Source organism: Bombina bombina, chromosome 6, assembly GCF_027579735.1.
Source record: "Bombina bombina isolate aBomBom1 chromosome 6, aBomBom1.pri, whole genome shotgun sequence".
Classification (NCBI taxonomy): domain Eukaryota; kingdom Metazoa; phylum Chordata; class Amphibia; order Anura; family Bombinatoridae; genus Bombina; species Bombina bombina.
This window is the reverse complement of record NC_069504.1, coordinates 639,879,868-639,899,942: the sequence shown is the minus strand read 5'-3', so window position 1 is coordinate 639,899,942 and position 20,075 is coordinate 639,879,868. Positions and strand designations below refer to the sequence as shown.

Below are 20,075 nucleotides of genomic sequence, written 5' to 3'. Positions count from 1 at the left end.
TGCTTATTTTTTTTAAAAAATACCTTTGCAATATGGTAAACATATGCCGATCCTCTGCCCGCATCTGCTGCTTTCTTTAGCAGATTGATGATGAATCCGGCCTACTTCAATCATTGTGTGCCCCCTTTGGCCTCTAGCTCATGGGGCAACACAACGATTTGAGGAAGCCGGATTCGTCATCGATATGCTAATCAAAGTAGGAGCTGCGTGCGGAGGATCAGTGTTATGCTTACCATAACACAAATTTAAGTATTTGAAAAAATAAGCATCTTTGTAAAATGTAATGAATTAAAGTGTATTATTTGATATTGGGCTTTAAATTAAAGTTTACAATCACTTTAACCTTAAATTAATTTGAAATGGATTACTAAAAGTAAACAAATAAAATGATCCAACTGCTGCTAATTTTAAAAAGAATATCATCATTAGCAGATGTAATTCTTTAACAAACAGAAAAAAGTGTCGACTAATTGCATTCCGTTAAGAAAAAGAAACAAATTTCAAAACTGATGCATGCCATACATTCACAACTCAAAACAACGTGAATAAAGAAAATTAAGCATTCATTTATATGTGTTATACAATTTCAAACCACATTCTTTAAATAAATATATTTTATTTCAGCAACAGCTCCAAACATTTACGGAGTGAAATACCAAACACGGACACCCTTCTTGTCAAGATAACTGTCAGGAAAGTATTCAATGACATCTGATATCTAACACTAAAATTGCTCAGAATCAAAGACAGACAAGTGTCCAAACAAACAATAAAAATGGAAATAATAAAAACAATAAAGATTCTGACTAGAGCCAAGTACTAATTAAAGGAGTAGAAAAGTCAATATTAAAAGGGTGCATTTGTTTTTTAAATCGAAGTATTTTTGCAATATACTTCCTTTAGCAAAAATGTTTCTAGAAAAAGTTGTTACTGCTACAGAATCAAAATTCAAAGACCATGCCTGCTCAGAGAGCTGGAGGTGGCGCCTACTGCATTAGTGAAGATTTAATTTGTGTCATCTTTGTCACTTATGACGCTGGAAAAAAAACTAATAACTAACTAAAAGCATTTTTGTTAAAGGAAGTATATTGTAAAAAACATAATTTATGCTTACCTGATAAATTTATTTATCTTGCGATGTATCGAGTCCACGGATTCATCCATACTTGTGGGATATTCTCCTTCCCTACAGGAAGTGGCAAAGAGAGCATCCACATCAGAGCTGTCTGTATAGCTACTCCCTTAGCTCCGCCCCCCAGTCATTCGACCGAAGGCTAGTGGTGACTGAAGTTTTTTAAATATAAATATATTGCCTGTCTTAATAAACAGGGCGGGCCGTGGACTCGATACATCACAAGAGAAATACATTTATCAGGTAAGCATAAAACATAATTTATGTAAGAACTTACCTGATAAATTCATTTCTTTCATATTAGCAAGAGTCCATGAGCTAGTGACGTATGGGATATACATTCCTACCAGGAGGGGCAAAGTTTCCCAAACCTCAAAATGCCTATAAATACACCCCTCACCACACCCACAAATCAGTTTAACGTATAGCCAAGAAGTGGGGTGATAAGAAAAAAGTGCGAAAGCATAAAAAATAAGGAATTGGAATAATTGTGCTTTATACAAAAAAAAAAAAAAAATCATAACCACCACAAAAAAGGGTGGGCCTCATGGACTCTTGCTAATATGAAAGAAATGAATTTATCAGGTAAGTTCCTACATAAATTATGTTTTCTTTCATGTAATTAGCAAGAGTGCATGAGCTAGTGACGTATGGGATAATGACTACCCAAGATGCGGATCTTCCACGCAAGAGTCACTAGAGAGGGAGGGATAAAATAAAGACAGCCAATTCCGCTGAAAAAAATCCACACCCAAAACAAAGTTTAAATCTTATAATGAAAAAAACTGAAATTATAAGCAGAAGAATCAAACTGAAACAGCTGCCTGAAGTACTTTTCTACCAAAAACTGCTTCAGAGTAAGAAAACAGATCAAAATGGTAGAATTTAGTAAAAGTATGCAAAGAAGACCAAGTGGCTGCTTTGCAAATCTGATCAACCGAAGCTTCATTCCTAAACGCCCAGGAAGTAGAAACTGACCTAGTAGAATGAGCTGTAATCCTTTGAGGCAGAGTTTTACCCGACTCGACATAAGCATGATGAATCAAAGATTTTAACCAAGATGCCAAAGAAATGGCAGAAGCCTTCTGACCTTTCCTAGAACCGGAAAAGATAACAAATAGACTAGAAGTCTTTCGGAAATCCTTAGTAGCTTCAACATAATATTTCAAAGCTCTAACTACATCCAAAGAATGCAACGACTTTTCCTTAGAATTCTTAGGATTAGGACACAATGAAGGAACCACAATTTCTCTACTAATGTTGTTAGAATTCACAACCTTAGGTAAAAATTTAAAAGAAATTCGCAACACTGCCTTATCCTGATGAAAAATCAGAAAAGGAGACTCACAAGAAAGAGCAGATAATTCAGAAACTCTTCTGGCAGAAGAGATGGCCAAAAGAAACAAAACTTTCCAAGAAAGTAATTTAATGTCCAGCGAATGCATAGGTTCAAACGGAGGAGCTTGAAGAGCTCCCAGAACCAAATTCAAACTCCAAGGAGGAGAAATTGACTTAATAACAGGTTTTATACGAACCAAAGCTTGTACAAAACAATGAATATCATGAAGACTGGCAATCTTTCTGTGAAAAAGTACAGAAAGAGCAGAGATTTGTCCTTTCAAGGAACTTGCAGACAAACCTTTATCCAAACCATCCTGAAGAAACTGTAAAATTCTAGGAATTCTAAAAGAATGCCAAGAAAAATGATGAGAAAAACACCAAGAAATGTAAATTTTCCAGACTCGATAATATATCTTCCTAGATACAGATTTACGAGCCTGTAACATAGTATTAATCACAGAGTCAGAGAAACCTCTATGACTGAGAATCAAGCGTTCAATCTCCATACCTTCAAATTTAAGGATTTGAGATCGTGATGGAAAAAAGGACCTTGCGATAGAAGGTCTGGTCTTAACGGAAGAGTCCACGGTTGGCAAGTGGCCATCCGGACAAGATTCGCATACCAAAACCTGTGAGGCCATGCTGGAGCCACCAGCAGAACAAACGAGCACTCCTTTAGAATCTTGGAAATCACTCTTGGAAGAAGAACTAGAGGCGGAAAGATATAGGCAGGATGATACTTCCAAGGAAGTGACAATGCATCCACTGCCTCCGCTTGAGGATCCCTGGATCTGGACAGATACCTGGGAAGCTTCTTGTTTAGATGAGAAGCCATCAGATCTATTTCTGGAAGTCCCCACATTTGAACAATCTGAAGAAATACCTCTGGGTGAAGAGACCATTCGCCCGGATGTAACGTTTGGCGACTGAGATAATCCGCTTCCCAATTGTCTATACCTGGGATATGAACCGCAGAAATTAGACAGGAGCTGGATTCCGCCCATACCAGTATTCGAGATACTTCTTTCATAGCCAGAGGACTGTGAGTCCCTCCTTGATGATTGACATATGCCACGGTTGTGACATTGTCCGTCTGAAAACAAATGAACGACTCTCTCTTTAGAAGAGGCCATGACTGAAGAGCTCTGAAAATTGCACGGAGTTCCAAAATGTTGATTGGTAATCTCACCTCCTGAGATTCCCAAACCCCTTGTGCTGTCAGAGACCCCCAAACAGCTCCCCAACCTGTCAGACTTGCATCTGTTGAAATCACAGTCCAGGTTGGAAGAACAAAAGAAGCCCCCTGAACTAAACGATGGTGGTCTGTCCAATCGGTTTTAAAGATATTAATTGAGATATCTTTGTATAATCCCTGCACCACTGGTTCAGCATACAGAGCTGAAGAGGTCGCATGTGAAAACGAGCAAAGGGGATCGCGTCCGATGCAGCAGTCATAAGACCTAGAATTTCTATGCATAAGGCTACCGAAGGGAATGATTGAGAATGAAGGTTTCGACAAGCTGAAACCAATTTTAGACGTCTCTTGTCTGTCAGAGACAGAGTCATGGACACTGAATCTATCTGGAAACCTAAAAAGGTTACCCTTGTCTGGGAAATCAATGAACTTTTTGGTAAATTGATCCTCCAACCATGTTCTCGAAGAAACAATACAAGTCGATTCGTATGAGATTCTGCTAAATGTGAAGACTGAGCAAGTACCAAGATATCGTCCAAATAAGGAAATACCACAATACCCTGTTCTCTGATTACAGAGAGAAGGGCACCGAGAACCTTTGTGAAAATCCTTGGAGCTGTTGCTAGGCCAAACGGCAGAGCCACAAACTGGTAATGCTTGTCTAGGAAAGAGAATCTCAGAAACTGATAGTGATCTGGATGAATCGGAATATGTAGATATGCATCCTGTAAATCTATTGTGAACATATAATGCCCTTGCTGAACAAAAGGCAGAATAGTCCTTATAGTTATCATTTTGAATGTTGGTATCCTTACATAATGATTCAATATTTTTAAATCCAGAACGGTCTGAAGGAATTCTCCTTCTTTGGTACAATGAAAAGATTTTAGTAAAACCCCAGCCCCTGTTCCAGAACTGGAACTGGCATAATTACTCCAGCCAACTCTAGATCTGAAACACATTTCAGAAATGCTTGAGCCTTCACTGGATTTACTGGGACACGGGAAAGAAAAAATCTTCTTGCAGGAGGCCTTATCTTGAAGCCTATTCTGTACCCTTGTGAAACAATATTCTGAATCCAAAGATTGTGAATCGAATTGATCCAAATTTCTTTGAAAAATCGTAATCTGCCCCCTACCAGCTGAGCTGGAATGAGGGCCGCACCTACATGTTGACTTGGGAGCTGGCTTTGGCTTTCTAAAAGGCTTAGATTTATTCCAGACTGGAGATGGTTTCCAAACTGATACTGCTCCTGTAGGGGAAGGATCAGGCTTTTGTTCCTTATTGTGACGAAAGGAACGAAAACGATTAGTAGACCTAAATTTACCTCTAGATTTTTTATCCTGTGGTAAAAAAGCTCCTTTCCCCCCAGTAACAGTTGAAATAATAGAATCCAACTGTGAACCAAATAATTGATTACCCTGGAAAGAAAGGGAAAGCAAAGTTGACTTAGAAGACATATCAGCATTCCAAGTTTTAAGCCATAAAGCTCTTCTAGCTAAAATAGCTAGAGACATATACCTGACATCAACCCTAATGATATCAAAGATGGCATCACAAATAAAATTATTAGCATGTTGAAGAAGATTAACAATGCTATGAGAATTATGATCTGATACTTGTTGTGCTAAAGCTTCCAACCAAAAAGTTGAAGCTGCAGCAACATCCGCTAAAGTTATAGCAGGTCTAAGAAGATTACCTGAACATAAGTAAGCTTTTCTTAGAAAGGATTCAATTTTCCTATCTAAAGGATCCTTAAAGGAAGTACTATCTGCCGTAGGAATAGTAGTACGTTTAGCAAGAGTAGAGATAGCCCCATCAACCTTAGGGATTTTGTCCCAAAACTCTAATCTGTCAGATGGTACAGGATATAATTGCTTAAAACGTTTAGAAGGAGTGAATGAATTACCCAAATTATTCCATTCCCTGGAAATTACTTCAGAAATAGCATCAAGGACAGGAAAAACTTCTGGAATAACTACAGGAGATTTAAAAACCTTATTTAAACGTTTAGATTTAGTATCAAGAGGACCAGAATCCTCTATTTCTAATGCAATTAAGACCTCTTTAAGTAAAGAACGAATAAATTCCATTTTGAATAAATATGAAGATTTATCAGCATCAACCTCTGAAACTGAATCCTCTGAACCAGAGGAAACATTATAAGAATCAGAATGATGATGTTCATTTAAAAATTCATCTGAAAAATGAGAAGTTTTAAAAGACCTTTTACGTTTACTAGAAGGAGGAATAACAGACATAGCCTTCTTAATGGATTTAGAAACAAAATCTCTTATGTTAACAGGAACACTCTGAGTATTAGATGTTGATGGAACAGCAACAGGTAATGTAACATTACTAAAGGAAATATTATCTGCATTAACAAGTTTGTCATGACATTCATTACAAACAACAGCTGGAGGAACAGATACCACAAGTTTACAGCAAATACACTTAACTTTGGTAGATCCAACATCAGGCAGCGATTTTCCAGAAGTATCTTCTGATTCAGGGTCAATCTGAGACATCTTGCAATATGTAATAGAAAAAACAACATATAAAGCAAAATTGATCAAAATCCTTAAATGACAGTTTCAGGAATGGGAAAAAATGCCAGTGAACAAGCTTCTAGCAACCAGAAGCAAATAAACAATGAGACTTAAATAATGTGGAGACAATAATGACGCCCATATTTTTTAGCGCCAAAAAAGACGCCCACATTATTTGGCGCCTAAATGCTTTTAGCGCCAAAAAAAATATCCGGTAACGCCGACACTTTTGGCGCAAAAATGTCAAAAATGACGCAACTTCCAGTGACAAGAACGACGCCGGAAATAAAAAAAAAAAAGACGCAAAAAAAGACGCAATAAAATGAAGCATTTTCAGCCCCCGCGAGCCTAACAGCCCACAGGGAAAAAAGTCAAATTTTAAGGTAAGAAAAAAATGATTATTCAAATGCATTATCCCAAATAATGAAACTGATTGTCTGAAATAAGGAATATTGAACATCCTGAATCAAGGCAAATAAATGTTTAAACACAAATATTTAGAACTTTATATAAAAGTGCCCAACCATAGCTTAGAGTGTCACAAAAATAAGACTTACTTACCCCAGGACACTCATCTACATGTAGTAGAAAGACAAACCAGTACTGAAACGAGAATCAGTAGAGGTAATGGTATATATAAGAGTATATCGTCGATCTGAAAAGGGAGGTAAGAGATGAATCTCTACGACCGATAACAGAGAACCTATGAAATAGACCCCGTAGAAGGAGATCATTGAATTCAAATAGGTAATACTCTCTTCACATCCCTCTGACATTCACTGCACGCTGAGAGAAAAACCGGGCTCCAACCTGCTGCGGAGCGCATATCAACGTAGAATCTAGCACAAACTTACTTCACCACCTCCACAGGAGGCAAAGTTTGTAAAACTGATTTGTGGGTGTGGTGAGGGGTGTATTTATAGGCATTTTGAGGTTTGGGAAACTTTGCCCCTCCTGGTAGGAATGTATATCCCATATGTCACTAGCTCATGGACTCTTGCTAATTACATGAAAGAAATTATGTTTTCTCTTGTAAGATGTATCGAGTCCACGGATTCATCCATACTTGTGGGATACCAATACCTAAGCTTTAGGACACGGATGAAGGGAGGGACAAGACAGGGACCTTAAACGGAAGGCACCACTGCTTGTATTACCTTTCTCCCAAAAATAGCCTCCGAAGAAGCAAATCGAATTTGTAAAATTTGGAAAAAGTATGAAGCGAAGACCAAGTCGCCGCCTTACAAATCTGTTCAACAGAAGCATCATTTTTTAAAGCTCATGTGGAAGCCACTGCTCTAGTAGAATGAGCAGTAATTATTTCAGGAGGCTGCTGGCCAGCAGTCTCATAAGCCAAACGGTTGATGCTTTTCAGCCAAAAGGAAAGAGAGGTAGCCGTAGTCTTTTGACCTCTCCGTTTACCAAAATAAGCAACAAACAATGAAGATGTTTGACGGAAATCTTTAGTTGCTTGTAAGTAGAACTTTAAAGCACGAACCACATCAAGATTGTGCAACAGACGTTCCTTCTTTGATGAAGGATTAGGACACAGTGAAGGAACAACAATCTTCTGATTGATATTCCTATTAGAAACAACCTTAGGAAGAAACCCAAGTTTGGTACGCAAAACCAACTTATCTGCCTTGAAAACAAGGTAAGGTGAGTCGCACTGTAAAGCGGTTAACTCAGAAACTCTTCGAGCCGAAGAGATAGCTACCAAAAACAAAACTTTTCAAGATAGAAGCTTAATAACACTGAATAAAATAAAGCTTAATAACACTTAGAAGAAAACGGTACTGTGCCTTTAAGAGAAAAAAAGCTGCACAAACTCTGCAAAACAGTGTAAAAAAGCAGTAAACTCAACGGAATTTTTACAGTAGCATCATAAAGCCTTAGTAACTTTGCACAGCTATGCGAATAAACAATTAACCCCTTAATGTAAAAACCGGATTGACAAAACGTCAACAACCGGTAAAAAAACGGTCAGCACCTTGCCACAGCTCTGCTGTGGCGCCTATCTGCCCTTTAGGAATGATTTGTGGGGAAGAAAACTTCTTTACAGCCCTCAAACACAGTAGGAACCTCTGGAGAAGCAGCTGGATGTCTCTGAGGAAAAGAAACTGCACAACTGAGGCCTAAAAATAGGCCCCTCCCACCTCACTCGATGTTATGGGGCCTAAAAGAAACACACCAGAGTGTTTCTAAACAAGCCATGTGGGTTAATAACCCTTAAAGTCCCTCAAAAAACGTTATATTTGCATTTTTTATAAATAAACAAAAACGTTTTTTCCTATCCGTGTCACCAGTAACTAATGAGCCCTTTATGCAAGCTGGGATTCCTACTAAGTGTCTGAATACAGCTTACCCTTCCCTCATGGGGATATTGCCAGCCTTTTCTAGAATTATCACAGTCTGTCTAGAAAAAATAGACTGAACATACCTCAATGCAGTTTAGCCTGCAAACTGTTCCCCCAACTGAAGTTTTCCTGTACTCTTCAGCCCTTGTGAGAACAGCAGTGGATCTTAGTTACAAAGTGCTAAGATCATCATCCTCCTTGCAGAAATCTTTATCCCTTTTCTGCCAGAGAGTAAATAGTACACACCGGTACCATTTAAAATAACAAATTTTTGCTTGAGAAAATAAAAACTAACATTTTTGTCACCACACTCACTTTACCCTTCCTAGTTACTTAGAGTAGGCAAAGAGAATGACTGGGGGTGGAGCTATATAGACAGCTCTGCTGTGGGTGCTCTCTTTGCCACTTCCTGTAGGGAAGGAGAATATCCCACAAGTATGGATGAATCCGTGGACTCGATACATCTTACAAGAGAAATGTTTTTATTCATAACTGAAATGCACATTTCAATTTTGACTTGACTTTCCCTTTATAGGTTTTACAATGCTCTTGAAAGAATGGCCAATAAAACGCCATGCTGTATAGGAAAAAGGATAACAAGACAAAATCCGTGTTTAGAATTCTTAGAGCAGGGCTACTGGAAATAAGACAACATTTAGGAGCAAGCTAAACTTTTTTTTTTTTAGAATTGGGTGAAATGCAAAAGATATAGTCCTCAATAGCCAGTGGTCAGTGTCAACAGAGTTAAAAGTTTATCAACAGGGCAGGACAGGTTAAATTCCTCTTCACATTTATAGTGTAACAAGTCTATGAATTCAAGCAATCAAAAGAGGGGCGCCTCATGTGCGTATCAATCAGTAGCTGCTATGCATATTATGTCCATCTTTTCGGCTACTGAGGCGCCCCTCTTGTTTGCTTGAAATCATACATTTATTTAATGGTGATGAGAGTCCACAAGCCTTTACTCCTGGGAATTCCACTCCTGACCACTAAGAGGAGGCAAAGATTCCCAAATCTCCAAGAGCACTTAAAACACCTGGGAAACTAACACCCAAGCTGAGGAGTCCACAAGTAATGAGGATGGGACTAGTTTTATTTTATTTATTCTTTCCCATGCTGACAAAATAAAATATACAATACTTTTTTTTTTTTGGGGGGGGGGGGGGGTTAAATGCTTTATTACAAAACCAATTTAAAATACAAAAGAAAATATACATTTCGTTCAAATGTTTTGACAATGACAAGTAAACATTTGTCCAGGACAAGTGAGATATGAGTGAAGATAAAAAAAATTCATAAGAATTGTTTAGTTGAATAGGAGCCTAAACCAGGCCCTGTCAGAACCTGATAGTAGTGCTGTACCAAGGAAGAGAAAGAAAAAAGAAGCAGGGGAGGGAAGAAGAGAAATAAGCTAAAATAAACTAATATTAATATTCTCCCACCCCCAAATTTATTTCCAATGAATTTGTTTAGTTAATATAATTTGATTTATTTGATTCTTTTATTCTGAGCCCATAAAATGTACAAACTTCCCCCAAGTCTTGATATATTGCTCAAGATTGTCCAATTTATGCATTTTGTAATCATATGCCCCCAGGATTGCTTATCTCATCAACTTTTTTTTAAGCTTTAGTATTTTGCCCCCAATCTAGGTGTTTAGTAAGAAATATTATATTTACTCTGGATAGTGAGATATTAATCTCAAGGATATGAGATAGCAAGAATTCCACATTTTCCCAAAGCTGTAGCTGCCTAGGGCAAGAGTCGATTAAATGTACTAAGTTAGGATTATCTTTTGAGCATTTAATGCATTTATTCTCTACTTCCTTTTTCTACGTCTGTACCCTCCTCGGGATCAAGTAGTCCTGATGAATAAGTCTAAGATGAGATTCCCTAGTAGACATAGTTCTATCTAGTTGATATAAGGCCCCCAAGCTTTTTTGTATAGATCTTTCATCACTACATAGCGGTAAGATCTTATCCCATTTAATATATAGCTCGCTTATCTGATGCTGCTCTAATGAAAATAATATTTTATATATAACTGATAATGATCCTATCATTGCTTTCGGAAGGTCTAAAAGTGGGTGTTTTTGAAAAAATTAATCGGGGCAGCTTGGATAACTTAATTTAGATAGTGTTTAGCTTGCATAAAATTTAATTTATATTTAGATGGGACCTTGTACTGCTTCTGGAATTCTATAAAGTTGTATATATGTTTAGACGTAGAATCGCACAAGTGTCCAAGTTTGGTTATCTGAAGTTCCTTTGTACTTTAAGCCTTGTGGAAATTGGCTGTTCCCTAAAAGAGGTAACCATTTAGAGCACTTAGATTCTATATTCAGAAGTTTTATGGAAGCCCTCCAGGCCTTAAGAATATCTCTTAACAGGGGATGTCTATAGATTTTTTGCCATCTTCTTTATTGGTAGCTTGAAGAACAAAATTGAGGGAGAGAGGTTCACAAAGTCTGTCGTCCAAATTACGATTTGTATATTCAGTGGTTTGAAATAACCAGTCTAGTGGAAATCTCAAGAGAGTAGCATAGTTATAGAGCAATAGGTTAGGTAACGCTAGTTTCCCTCTATTATAAAGGCATTATAGCTTACTAATTTTGATCCGGGGCTTCCTGCCCCGCCAAAGAAAATATTGTAAAGCTTTAGAAAGGTTTTTAATATCCTGATGTTTAATTAATAATGGAAACATTTGTAGGGTATACAGAATTTTTGGAAGAACAAACATTTTATAAGCTGCAACTCTACCAGATAGTGAAAGAGGAAAGCTATTCCAACACTTTAGTTTGTTAATGCTATTATCTAGGATCTTTGTTATGTTATCTTTATACCAGTCCTCAGGCGAGGAAGACAAAAAAATCCCCCAATATTTTAACAGATGTGTTTCTGAGAAAGGATGGTTAATTATATACCCTGAGACTCTTCCATAGTTGACGGGTTTGGTACATGAAGTCCCACTCCACTCTGTCGAAGGCCTTCTCCGCATCTAATGATAGGAGGAAGGCCTCCGGCAGAGCAGGAGAATCCTTTCTCTCTATCTTATCTCTATAGTGACAAATAACATGCTGAATTTTTCTTATGTTATTTTCAGATGTTCTGCCCTTCACGAACCCCACCTGGTCAGGGTGTACTAGCTTGGGAAGAATTGTTTTTAATCTGTCTGCCAGAAGTTTCATTAAAAAATAATTTATTCTTACCTGATAAATATCTTTCTTTCTTGACTCGGTGAGTCCACGGATCATCTTAATTACTGTTGGGAATATCACTCCTGGCCAGCAGGAGAAGGCAAAGACCACCACAGCAAAATCTGTTAAATACCACTCCCCCTACCCACAATCCCCAGTCATTCGACCAAAGGGAAAGGAGAAAGGAAGTAACCTAAGGTGCAGAGGTGCCTGAAGTTTATAGAAAAGCAAACTGTCTGAAAATCAGGGCGGGCCATGTCAAGAAATAAATACATTTATCAAGTAAGAATAAATTATGTTTTCTTTCTAATAACACGGTGAGTCCACGGATCATCTTAATTACTGTTGGGAACCAATACCCAAGCTAGAGGACACGGATGATAAGGGAGGGACAAGACAGTTAACCTAAACAGAAGGCACCACTGCGTGAAGAACCTTTCTCCCAAAAGAAGTCTCTGTTGAAGCAAAAGTATCAAATTTGTAAAATTTAGAAAAAGTATGCAAAGATGACCAAGTCACAGCCTTGCAAAGCTGATCTACAGAAGCTTTATTCTTGAAAGACCAAGAAGATGAAACAGCCCTCGAGGAATGAGCCGTAATTTTCTCAGAAGGCTGCTGGACCAGCAGTCTCATATGCCAAGCAAATAACACTCCTTAACCAACAAGAAAGAGAAGTAGCCATAGCTTTCTTACCCTTACGCTTCCCAGAAAAGACAACAAATAATGAAGACGACTGGCAAAAATCCTTAGTCACCTGCAAATAATATTTCAATGCACGAACCACATCCAGGTTGTGCAACAAACGCTCCTTATGAGAAGAAGGATTAGGACACAAAGAAGGAACAACAATCTCTTGATTAACATTGTTATCAGAAACAACCTTGGGAAGAAAACCCAAGGCAGTACGCAGAACTACCTTATCAGAGTGAAAAATAAGAAAATGTTATCCATACTGTAAGGCTGAAAGCTCTGAAACTCTTTGAGCCGAAGAAATAGCCACTAGAAACAAAACCTTCCAAGATAACATCTTAACATCCAAAGAATGCATAGGTTCAAACTAAGCCTGTTAAATGACTCTAAGAACCAAATTAAAACTCCAAGGTGGAGTAGTAGACTTAAACACAGGCCAAATTATAACCAAGGTTTGACAAAAAGAATGAACATCTGGCACATCCGCCAGGCGCTTGTGCAATAAAATAGATAAAGCAGAAAACATTTCTCCAAATCCTCCTGGAGTAAAGACAAAATCCTAGCAGAAGCAGGTCCTTCCTTAATAGAAGATGCCAAGGTGGAAGGGAAGACATCTCCACCAGATCTGTAAACCAGATTCTGCGAGGCCACGTCGGAGCAATGAGAATCACTGATGCCCTCTATTGTTTGACCCGAAGAAGAGCAAACGGAGGGAACACATATGCCAGACTGAAAGTCCAAGGAACTGCCAGAGCATCTATCAGAACAGCCTGAGGATCCTTTGACCTCGACCTGTACCTCGGGAGCTTGGCATTCTGATGAGATGCCATGAGATCCAACTCCGGCTGCCCCCAACTGAGAATCAAGCTGGAAAATACCTATAGATGAAGTTCCCACTCCCCCAGATGAAAAGTCTGTCTGCTCAGAAAATCTGCTTCCCAATTGTCCACCCCTGGAATGTGGATAGCAGACAGACAACAGTTGTGAATCTCCGCCCACTGAATAATCTTGGCTACCTCTGTCATGGCCAAGGAACACCGAGTTCCTCCCTGATGACTGATGTAAGCCGCTGACGTTATGTTGTCCGACTGAAACCTGATAAACTGGGTTGAAGCTAGCTGAGGCCAGGCTAGAAGAGCATTAAAAATGGCTCTCAGTTCCAAAACATTTATTGGAAGAATCGACTCCTCCTGAGTCCATAGACCCTGAGCCCTTAATGAACCCCAGCAAACTGGCATCTGTGGTTACAATCACCCAATCAGGTCTGCAAAAGCAAGTTCCCTGAGAGAGAAGATCCTGAGACAACCTACATGGAAGAGAATCTCTGGACATCTGATCTAGAACAATCTTTGGAGATAGATCCGCATAATCTCTGTTCCACTGCCTGACCAATAACCTCCATGCACTGAGCCACTAACGGCAGAGGAAGGGACTGAAGAGCAAGACATGTATTGAAAATCTTTGACTTTCTTGCTTCTGTCAGAAAAGTTTTCATCTCTAGAGATTCTATAATGGTCCCCAAAAATACCACTCTTGTAGCCGGAATTAAGAAATGTTTTCCTAAATTCACCTTCCAACCGTGGGAGCAGAGAAAATACAACAACAACTCTGTGTGGGAGTTTGCTAGTTGAAAAGATAGAGCCTGAACTAGAATGTCGTCCAGATAAGGAGCCACTGCAACACCCTTCAATCGCAGCACCGACAACAATGCTCCCAGATCCTTTGAAAAAATTCTGGGAGCTGTTGCCAGACCAAAAGGAAGAACTACAAACTGAAAATGTTTGTCTAGAAATGCAAATCTTAGGAACCGGTGAGAATCCCTGTGAATGGGAATATGCAGATACACATCCTTTAGATCCACTGTGGTCATGAACTGACCTTCCTGAACCAAAGGAAGAATGGAACAAATAGTTTTCATCTTGAAAGACGGAACCTTGAGAAACTTGTTTACATTCTTGAGATCTAAAATAGGTCTGAAAGTTCCCTCCTTTTTGGGAACGACAAAGAGATTGGAATAAAAACCCAGACCCTGAACCGGAACAGGAACTATCACTCCCATGTCGGAAAGATTCTGAACACAACGTAATAACACCTCTCCTTTTATCTGGTTAACAGATAACCTGGAGAGAAGAAACCTGCCTCTGGGAGGAAAATTCTTGAACTCCAGTTTGTAACCCTGGGACAAGATATCTACCACCCAGGGATCCTGAACATCTCAAACCCAAGCTTGAGCTAAGAAAGAGAGTCTGCCCCCACAAGATCCATTCCCAGATTGGGGGCAGACCCTTCACGCCGATTTTGAGTCAGCAACAGGCTTCCTGGACTGCTTCCCCTTATTCCAAGACTGATTTGACATCCAAGATGGCTTGGACTGTTACTGCTTGGAGGAAGAAGAGGAAGATTTACCAGAGAATTTACGAAAGGAACAAAAATTACTCTGCCGACCCTTCTGAGAATGCCCCTTCTCTCCCGTAATATCAGAAATAATCTCAGCCAAACCTGGCCCAAACAAGGACTTACCCTTGTAAGGAATAGACAAAAGCTTAGACTTAGAGGACACATCCGCAGACCAGGATTTTAACCATAAAGCTCTACGAGCTAAAATGGCAAAACCAGGAATTTTAACTACCAACTTAATAACCTGTAGAGAAGCATCTGCAATAAATTAGCCAACTTCAAAGCCTTGATTCTATCTTGAATTTCTTCAAGAGGAATATCTTGCTGAATAGAATCAGACAATGCATTAAACCAATATGCCGCCACGCTATTAACCGTAGCAATACATGCAGCCTGTTGCCATTGATACCCCTGGTGAACATAAATCTTTTTAAGCAAAGCTTCCAACTTCTTATCCATAGGATCTTTAAAGGAATAGCTGTACTCAATAGGAAAAGTAGTCCTCTTGGTCAGAGTGGAAACTGCTCCCTCCACCTTAGGAACCATCTGCAAGATTCCTTAATAGAATCAGCAATAGGAAACATCTTCCTAAAAATTGGAGAAGGGGAAAAAGGAACCCAGGCTTTTCCTATTCTCGCGCAATAATATCTGAAACACGATCTGGTATAGGAAAAACTTCCACCGAGGAAGGGACATCAAAAAAAAAAAAAACTTATTAAGTTTACTTTATTTCTTTGGAATAACCATGACTGACGCTTCAGAGTCATCCAAGGTAGCCAAAACCTTCTTGAGTAACAAACTGAGGTGCTCCAGCTTAAACCTAAAGAAAACAACCACAGGTTCAGAAGAAGGATTTACACTATCAGAATCCAAGATCTCACCCCTCAGATGCTACTGAGGTATCTTCCTCCTCAGACTTATGAGAAGAAACACTAGACACAATTGCAACAGAATCAGAAACCTTATACTTCCTCTTGCGCTTCCCCTGTAACATAGGAAAAGCAGACAAAGCCTCAGATACTGAGGATATATGGGTAATCAAATCCTGCAAGGAAAAAACCAACCTGAGACGAAACACAGGGCACTGCAGAAAATTGGGATGTAAGAGGAGAAAACTGCGGATTAGCCTGATCAGGAGACTCCTGAACAACATCCGCCCTAGACAATGAAGGCTCATAATCAAAAAGTCTATCCTTGTAATGTAATGTTCTCTCAATACAAGAGGAACAAAAAGGGATAGGAGGCTCAACATTAGTATTTAAACATAGAGAACAAGCAACAGCTTGCAGGACCTTTTGGTCCATCTTATTCCAAAGGAAAAAAACCTTAATCAATAAAAAAATTCTAAGTTCAAATCAGAATTTTAATGAAACAAAAAAACGTTACTGTCCCTTTAAATTTTAAACAGACTTTTTTTTTCTTTTAAACTAGAAAATCCTTAAATAAACTGCACAATAAATCTTGCAGCAACAACTTTTCACAAAATGAATGCAAAAAGAGACAAACGTTATAGTCCCTGAAATTCAGACAGACTTAAATATAAACAGAGCAACAGCCCCACAAAAAAACAACAGGCAACCTCCACACCTCAGCAAGCTCTGCTGAGGTGCCTACCTGACCTCCTTGCTACCTGAAACAAAGTCAGAAAATAATCCGGACCCCCATACAGCCACACCGGAGAAAACACTGAACCACCTCTGAGGAGCTATGCAACAGAGCTGCAACATCCAGGAACATCAGGAAACAGCTAAAAGGGCACCAAAAACATCATTGCTATCTCAGATAAGCCCGCCTATTGAGGGCGCGGCCTAACAAACCTCCCGGTAGCCATTAATACACAAACAAAAAACATGTACACCAGAGTGAAAAAAACATAATAAACTGAGCCAAACATCCCCAGTGCCTGCAAAACTGCCATACAATAACCGTTAACCAAGAAGGTTGATTGTATATTTAGGCAGAATTAACTTCAAAGTGCCAAATTCTTCTATATCAAAACAGGGACTTACCTCAAAAATCTATCCGGCAGCAGGACAGCTCACTTGGTATGAGAGGGGCTTCCTACCTCACATGGACCTGTGGAAAAAAGAAAAGGCTGAGTAAACTTACTCAAACTTTTAACCAAGGGCAGCATGAAATTACTTGGGAGGCCCAGTGGGGATTATACCCACACGTTCCCAAATGCTTAAAAGCCACCACTTGCTCTACTGAAGAGACTGACATGAACTATGGCTAAACCCCAAAGAAAATCAGAGCAAACTTAAAAAATAAACTCTTGATTGAAGAATCAGACACCTATTTTTACCCCTCCTTGCAACTGATACAAGCAAAGAGAATGACTGGGGATTGTGTGTAGGGGGAGTGGTATTTAACAACTTTTGCTGTGGTGCTCTTTGCCTCCTCCTGCTGGTCAGGAGTAATATTCCCAACAGTAATTAAGATGATCCGTGGACTCACCGTGTCATTAGAAAGAAAATCTTATAGTCCAGATTTAATAATGAGATTGGTCTATAGGATGCAACTTCCTCCACATCTTTATCATTCCTTGGGGATTAAGATTATATTTGAGCCTTTTAAGTGTTCTGTGATCATAGTGTTATGGCAATAGTATTGATCGTATAGGGTTTTCAGAATCGGGGTAATATTGAAACTCATAGAATAGAATTCTATTGGTAGGCCATCAGGGCCCAGGGCTTTCTCTTTCCTCCTTGATTTAATGACATTGTTTATTTCTTCAATAGAAATTGGTCCATTTAAAAAGGTTCAATTCGTCTTTTGAGATTTTTAGCAGATTTCATTTATTGAAGTAATTCATTATGTGTGTTTTTAGAGGTTGCTGGGAGGAGTATATTTCCCTAAAGTATTTTTTAAATAAGTCTATAATATCTTCAACCTTATTGGTGGCTCACCATCTCTTATGATTTGAATAGGTTTACTTTTATTTGCCTTTTTAAATAGACTTGAGAGATATTTACCCACTTTGTTACCGAATCTATTAAATTGAGCCATATTCGTATCAATATTTTCTTGCACTCTCTCTTTTTTACTTGCAAAACAACTCTATTGTTTCTATTAGGGACATTTTTGAAGGCTGAGTAAGCTAATGTTAAATTGAGTGCTAGCTTTTTATCTCTTGCCTGTTGAGCCTTTTTTAAATTCCTTACACAGATAATGATTTCTGCTTTTAAAGTGGCCTTGGCTGCTTCCCAAAAAATTGTGATATTATCTTTATGTTCCTCATTGCTAGTACAATATTACTTCCAAACCTTTTCCAGAAAAAAAATTTTTTAGCCGATTTCTGGAGATAATAAGGAAAGGAACAAGTGTTATAACAACTTATTGGACTCATTTCAGGTTAAAATAATTGGAGCGTTATCTGATAGTGTAAAATCCAGTATCTTGGACTCCTTGACTCTATGAACTAGTTAATCTAATAGTAAGAACATATCTAGCAGTGTGTTGTGGGTTTTAGAGATACATGTATACTCTAAACAATTCGGATTGAACAGCCTCCATACGTCCACCAAGTTAAATTAAAACGGAAAAGATTTTTGTTTCATAATGTATTTGTTCTTTCCTTATCTTACTAGGTTTCTTTGTGTCTATATATAGGTAACTTCACCTAGATTTGGGTCACAAATAAATTTTTACCAAAGTCTGATACAAAAGTAATCACTTGGGGAGCACTTTGATTGTAACTCATTTGTTAACCAAAATTGTATAAGTTTATACTGTTTGGTCTGTGCTTATAATACTTACATGTTGCTATTGACTATCAATCAATCAATTAATTAATGACATATTTACCCAGACACGCGCACTATAGGTGTGTACTAGCTCACTATTGGATAGAATTTGTTTTAAATATTTTATCAGTTGTAAGGTGCTTTATGCCTGATGAAACAGCCAATACTAAGGCTGAGAAACGCGTTGTATAAACAGAGCACATTTTTTTTAAGTTCTTTGTAACCATTGCTTGTCATTTGCTTTTAATTGTTTTTAATAAACAAAATGTTTTAATACAAGCACTGGTACAGCACCTTATTAAGTAGCATAGCTACTGCTCCTGGAATTCCACCACTGAGCGACTGAGTGAGTCAGTACACACCTGCATCATCTTCCTGGAGAGGGTTAGCTGGTACACCCCAAGTTACCAGCATACTTCTACCAGTACATAAGTGTACTTGGGCTAAATGTGAGTATCCATTTGGCATGTTTACTTGCTCCATTTTTTCCTGTGATATGCAGCAACCAGAAATCTATCTCCTACTTATGAGTTCCAAAAAGAACGAAACAGGCTTGTCTAGTGAGTGATTTCTGGTTTGCTGTAAAAATCCTGTTAAAAGGATCGCTGTGTCAAAACAGTATTTTGAAGCAAAAATACTGAGAATTTGCATATTTAATTTGCATATCTTACCCACAATTCTCTTGTGCAATGCTAACATTGTATATTAAGAATTTCTGGGGAAAAGGAAGCGGGGATACTTGCCTAGGTGTGCTAATTTCCTATGCAAATATTTACATTGATTATATATATATATATATATATATATATATATATATATATATATATATATATATATATATATATATATAAAAAAATAATAAAAAAAAGTGATTTAATCTTCCCTTAACCCTTCTTTTCATTGCTAGTAGTGAGTTTCCTCCTAAAGTTTTTTTATGAAGCAGCTGTGCTCTAGATATGTCCAGCAAATACAGCAATGGTTTACAAAAGACTTCAGGCTTTGTACCTGATGGTTCTCTTTTTTCTTTTATGGATGGGTTAGCAGCTTACTTGCACCGTCTTGGTAATCTTCCTGGGGGTCCTGGCCAAAGCTCGTGATCAGATTGAGCGTCAGCTTACTCCCCTCACAGGGAGTCGCAACCGTCTCTGTACTTCACAGAGCCTAGGATACCTGTGTGTGGTGTAGAAGCTGCGTCTGAGTTTATCCACATATACCGCCGTCTGCCTCCTTAGCTGCCACGCAGTCTAGCAGCAGGCTGTGGTATCTTCCTGGCACTATCGATGCCAGCCTCAGGTGAGGCTTTCTTAGTCAGCACTGCTGGGTCCATGCCGCTGCTCGCCTGCCGTCCACCACTTGCCTCGAGGTGCTGCATACAGCATGCTGACATCACGTCACGCACAACTTGACCCCTTTCTCGCGCTTGTAAATATTTTAGTCTTCCTTCTGTTAAAACTTTTTAACTGTAAAACAT

At 38.6% G+C, this 20,075-nt stretch overlaps 1 protein-coding gene across 2 annotated transcripts in view; it reads right to left on the bottom strand.

Annotated features, from left to right (window-relative positions):
* ABHD2 (abhydrolase domain containing 2, acylglycerol lipase) overlaps positions 1-20,075 on the bottom strand; it is a 198,839-nt gene that overhangs the window by 41,146 nt on the left and 137,618 nt on the right. The gene's annotated exons all lie outside the window — the stretch shown is intronic.